Genomic DNA, 6,000 nt, shown 5'->3' with positions numbered 1-6,000 from the left:
ATGAACATATGTATTGTATTTACAATTGCCTCAAACGCTTTGAAGTCGGAACTAATACAATCCGAATTCGTTAATTTCCTCGAATGCAGCATTTATCCTAGGTGAAAGAACGCTCTCCGCTCATGGAAAAGCAATGGACTTTGGGTCGTTGTAATTTGACTTGTGGGGATTATTTTGATTAGAAGATGTAATAAAATGTTTGGTTACTATAATATGCCTGGTTTGTGTTGTCGAAACATCAGAAATGCCCGGATGTTCAGAATTGTCAATTAAAGCGCTAGTAATTGGTCTATATATTTCCACTAATTAACCCCAATTTCCAGTTCCATTAAAAATAATTATTTCATGACAAAAGACAAAATATTACACTGATGTGTTCGTCACTCCAGGAAGCCCACTCCCACTCCCCGGCAGAGGCTGCCGCGTCCACGGGCTCGACAAGGAGGCACGCAGACTCCTCCTCGAGTTTGTGCGGGGGTGTGGAAGGGGGAAGTCCGGCTCACATTTTCCTCCTCACCGCGGAGCATGGTCCTCTCATCGGCGGTGGTAACTGAATAGCCCCGTGTAATCTGACACTTCAACTTGCCGTGCTCCACGGTAGTTGATTCAGTCACTCAGTTCCACAGTGAGCTCGGAGGAGCAGCTCGAGAGAGCGCGAGTGAGAAACACACGCGGAGGCTTTTTATTTCAGCGTCGCGGAGGACGACTCGCCTCTCGGAACCCCCGGAGCTGGAAGTAAGTTTAGCGTCTTGTTCCGGAGCTTGTAGCGCGGCTTGCAAGCTCACGCTGGCCCGGTAGTACCTGCTAACAATAGGCTGACCTCCTCGGAACCTTTAAGCGGGTGAAGTCGCGTCAGAGGCTGGGTAGGCTGGTGCTGCCTCGTCGCTGGTCTGGCGGTGCTTCATGTCGGCAACGCGAAGCGAGCGAGTTGGCGTGCGGTGTGACGTTCGGACGGTCGTTTTACATGCGGCGTGGACGCCGGCTGCCTGGCTCCCACGTCGCGGCGCCGCTGAGCGCCTCGCCCGGGTACATCCAGCCAGCCAGCCGGCCCCGCCGACCGACCGACCCACCGGCGGCTGATGCTGTGACTTGACGCTAACAAAGCGAGAATGTGTGTCACACAAGGTTGTGTTTATATACCTGCTACCTGTTGTAATGCAATTAACAAAGGTGGGCTGTTGCTGCGCCTCGCACAATAATAATGCAGCATCAGTGTCATTTGTCACCTTGAGGGTGCACCCACATGATACACCATTAATGGGACCTCCGCCAAGGCTGGAGCATCCTAATAGCACCACCTTGAACACTTTCTTAGATACAATTAACAACAAATTATCATGCGAAAGAGTAGTGTTTATTTTAGTGTGGCCTGTGGATTTTTAATTGGCTGCAAAGCTGGATCATCATTATAAGCATTACATTGAACATCTTAATAGATACATGGTGAAAATTGGCAACAAAATATGACATTTTCCTCAACCAAGACTGCCCCATCTTACTAAGCATCACATTGAACACCTTTGTGGATAGCTAAATGATGATCAAGGGTATAACTTATTCAAGTAACAAAGTATACTGAATAGCAGTGGTGGTTCCTAAACTCTCGTGAAGTGGTCCTTGTTCCAATTTTGAGGGGATTTTAGGCTATATTTTAACATGTTTGAAGCTACAGGAATATGTGTTGAGTGCTAATAAAATGATCGAAAGACAAAACTTAACATTTTGTGATGTTATCTAATATCTATACATTGGCGAGAGTTCTGGTCCACAGGCTACTTGAGTTGATCAGCTTTGTCTGGATAAAAGTTAAATAAGATGGAAAAAATACATATTGTTGGTTCTTATTACAACCCATGCTTCACTAAATGAAGGACTCGTTGATCCTTTTATGCAAAGCTGCAGCAAGAATCCGTGGATTCTTCCTTGGCCCATGCCCCACCTCCTCTGCCAAGTTTTGTAGAAATCCCTTAAGTATTTTTTTCATGGTAACAAATAAACAAACGGCGATGAAAACATAATCTCCTTGGCAGCGCTAATAATAATGGAAATGACACAATGCACAGGTGTGAGTGTAATCTCTTTGCACAACATGTCAGTGCACATGTGGAGAAACACCTGGACGCCTTGACACGGAATCACTGAACTAGCAGCAGCAGAGGCAAGGCACATTTGTCCAAGCTGTTAGAGTCCCCCTTGCAGGATCCTCCCCATTAAATTCCTCCGTCTGGATGTGAGGCCAGCCGGGGAAGAGCGCATGGTAGGGCTCCCAACGCGAGGGGGGGGCAGTGCCCGTTTATTCATTCCTTTCGAGGACGTCTTAACGGGGTCAGAAAGAATCTTGGCGTGCAATTAGAACGCGCCGTCCTCGATAAAACACCTTTTCTGGCAACATGTCAAACCAAAGAACAACAAGCACAAATGTTTTCAGGTTTTTGTGTTGCAGCAGTGTTGCGCTGGATTGCAGGTGTCCAATCCCTGCATTTTGGAGAGAGAGTAAACAGAGCTTTTTTTTTTTTTTTTTTTGGAGGGAAGGGAATGGAAACGGGGAGCGCGTGGGGCGGTGCACCCTCCAGTGTTAGTAATTGATGATGTAATGAATTTGTTTCAGCAGCAACACTTGTCAGCTGCAGCACGTTAATGAGCACTTTTTTTGTGCGCGCTTGTTTTTGTCCTTTCATTTCCAGCTAAAGCGCCGTTAAGTGACGGAGAGGCTGCACGCTCGCTCCGAGCAGGTTACCTGATAAATCGCGCTGGAAAGGGGGCGAGGAATTAAAGCCATCTGCAACTGTTTGAAACTTGGAAGTGCGTGTGTTTATGTGTGCGCTTGCTTTCCTTCTGTTGTCCCTCCTGGGGCCTCTCTCTCCAGCCAGCCAGTCAGCCAGGCTGTGAGGCAAGACAGAAGAGTGCCTGATTCACTGAGCAGGCGAAATGCTTCCCAACACTCCCACTCGATCATATTTTGGGGGGGCTTCGAAGTGTGTTTAAACACGGTGCAGAGTGTTAATGTGTGTATCACCACTAACTCTGAGGGAAAGCCATTTCTTGTATAAGGAGAATAGTGAAACTTGACTACAGAGGTCCTTGGTTTACGATGGTCCAGACAAATGACATGTAAGCACTTACTGTTTATCATGGATTTTTTAAAAGCAATTTTTTTCCCCTGACAAATATTTACTATAATTATGAAACTTCAAGGTCACTACATTCCTCCCTGTGGTGATTGGCCATCATCCCTCTCAGTGTGGATGAACTCCTCCTCGATGCCTTTCTTCACAGGGTTCTTCTGTGCCCCACCATGTTGTGGTTTGCGTGCGTGTCTGTGGGTACGATCGTGGGTAATGGGGGGGGCTGACTTTTTTTTTTAATTTTTTATTGTATTATGGATGTTTTAATTGTTCAGCACTTTGAGTGGCATTTGAATGTATGAAAGGTGCTATATAAATAAAGTTTGATTAGGTTTGATTGATTACTAATTTACACAGCAGTCTAAAAATAACATCATGACATTGCCCAAAAAGGCATACTGATTGTTTTCTGTTTATGGCATAGGAATATTTTTTTTTTGTAGAAATATTTATTGGAATTAGGGCTTAAGTAATGCTGTAGAATATTTTTTTTAGAATCGATGAATCTATCGATTATTTAACCGACTAATCAGATTCATTTTAAATTGCATTAAAGTGTGTTACACCCCCAGATTACCGTTTATTAACCAGTGATTGGTGGTTATTTTGTACTTTGTATTCGTATTTCCAAAAAAAAAAAAAAAGCTCATTGTTATTCAAAGTAAAAATAGATGTTTGCAAATGTCTTATTTGACAGAAGATAATCGGTCTTATTTCATGAAGAACTACAGAAATCAGTGACCAATTACTGTTGATATGCTGAAATCAGAGGATTTTGAGAGTTATGAATCTAAAAATGGTCCCAAACGATTACTAGACTATTAAAATAGTTGTCGATTAATTTGATAATTGATTACTTGTCGATTAATCGATTAATTTTGACAGCTCTATGTAGCTTAGATTAGTGATAGACCACAATAACGGTCCGAGATGCCTCCAAGACCTGCTGAAGTCTTAAGAAAAAAAAAAGAAAAGAATTAATTGCGACTCCCTGGCGACCCTGCTATTCTCTAGGAGACGTTATTGAGACCATTGAGTCAACTCGCCAACTAATCTTCAGGCTAGTTGGTAGATGCAAAGCAGGATGATAGATTTATGAGTATATCGAGGTTGCCAGATGCTGCAGCCTTGATCACTATCATCAATATTATCTGTATTTTCCCATTCGCTACAAATACATGGTCATAAACCACTGCCATGTATTGACAATTCCGAACATTCAGACATTTCTGGTATATCAGTGAAAACAGTGTTATTTGCATTGCTTTTGCCTATGGCTAGCATACAACCCAGGCAGATTGAAAGAGTAGTCAAATGACATTTCATCACATTTTCAAATCTCAATAATTCTCACAAATTAAATTACAAGGTCCAATGCTTTTCAATGAATGGAGAACTTCCTTTCACCGAGTTAATGTTGCATTTGAGGAAGGTGGGAAGTTGGATTGATCCCACTCGGATTCTCCCATTCTGACCTCAAAGTGTTCGAGGCAAATGTAAACAACAAAGATGGTTGATAGTACAAAGTCAGTCCAAATACATTGGGTTATGTGAAGTTATTTCGAATAACTGAATTAATGTCATAATAATAAAGAGAAAAATATGTCTGTGTCCATTTGTCGAGTGATGTCAGACTGAAGCCGGTCGGGATCCATTTTTTCTTGACTTTGGAATTCGGATCTCTTAGCTTTGAAGTCAGGAAAGTCTGACTTCCCAGCTTCTTCTTGTCCTCGAATGCAGCGTTAGACCGCCATTTTGACTTTTTTTTTTGCCATTTCGACAAAATTGTGACGTAAGCTCGGAATTGTCAATTTAAACTTTTGGGATTTTCTCATGCGTTCCAGTATGTGAATGGAATCACCTGCACTAACTTTTCCATCGGCCAAACCAGGTACTGTTGCTTGTCATTGGTCAGAGTGGCAAGCTAATCGAACCGTTATAGGTCAAGCAGGATTTGTCATTGTCATTGTGATTTGGAAGATACTAAAGCTAAAAAAGACAAAAATAAACATGCTACTACTAGTTAACTCTGTTACTACCACCTTAGCTCTGTATTATAGTCCATAGTCGCTACTTTGTGATTATGTCTTCAGTAAAATTTGTCTTTATTTTGGCCAACAGAAGTACATACAAGAGACCCTCATATACAAAAGATTCTTGTTCCGTTGTTGTTTTAGTTGTTTTGTTTCTGTTTAACATGTTCTGGATGATGTGTTCAATGCATCATGGTTTATTAGCTTCATATTACTCAGCAATTTAAGCTTTCAACACAGTGCATGTTGCTGCGTGTGAGTGCGTCCATGGCTAATTGTTAAAGACCTGGCAAAAGCTAATCAATGTTTTGACAGGCTGACATTTCAGCTAACCGCTCACGCTGCATTGCCGGGAAATACTCGTCTCCACTTGACACGGATTCTTGATTTTTGGCGTCAGACTGCTGTCTGCTTTTATTTTTTTCTATTTAAGCCCCTCCCACTCGTGTGCCAGGCTGCCTGTCTTGCGGTACTTTTTCATCTTTTTTAGTTTTCAGTCTCTTCTGTAAAAGGCGCGTTGCCTCGGAGCATTTTGTTGGGAGAATTAGGGCTGAAAGGGATGTTTTGAGTGGAAGGGTTCAGTGTGAGATGCATTACTGCGACGTAAACGTTTTAATTCTATCCATACAGTTACACTACCTTCTAGTGCAAGATGAGTAATTACGGGGTAAATGATAATGCTGTAAATGAAACACTACGGGACAAATGTGGACTCACATGGGGAAAAAAAAAGAAGTCACATTTCTAGTCGCCTGTAACGTGACTCTAACCTCACATAACACTGTGCGTGTGTGTGTGTAGTCCCAGTGATGAAACAATAGTCTTCTCATGTCTCACAAGCT

The 6,000-nt window shown here is 42.5% G+C and overlaps 1 protein-coding gene across 2 annotated transcripts in view; it reads left to right on the top strand.

Annotated features, from left to right (window-relative positions):
* The first annotated feature begins 481 nt into the window (after positions 1 to 481).
* The window catches only part of zmiz1a (zinc finger, MIZ-type containing 1a), a 151,449-nt gene continuing 145,930 nt past the window's right edge, over positions 482 to 6,000 (top strand). The window contains exon 1 of one of the 2 annotated variants that reach the window (XM_077495612.1): positions 482 to 735. The gene's annotated coding sequence lies outside the window, so the exon portion shown is untranslated. The remainder of the gene's footprint in view (positions 736 to 6,000) is intronic. The other variant, XM_077495613.1, reaches the window with a different exon arrangement.

Source organism: Festucalex cinctus, chromosome 14 (assembly GCF_051991245.1).
Source record: "Festucalex cinctus isolate MCC-2025b chromosome 14, RoL_Fcin_1.0, whole genome shotgun sequence".
Classification (NCBI taxonomy): Eukaryota; Metazoa; Chordata; class Actinopteri; order Syngnathiformes; family Syngnathidae; genus Festucalex; species Festucalex cinctus.
This window is presented reverse-complemented; position numbering and strand designations above follow the sequence as displayed.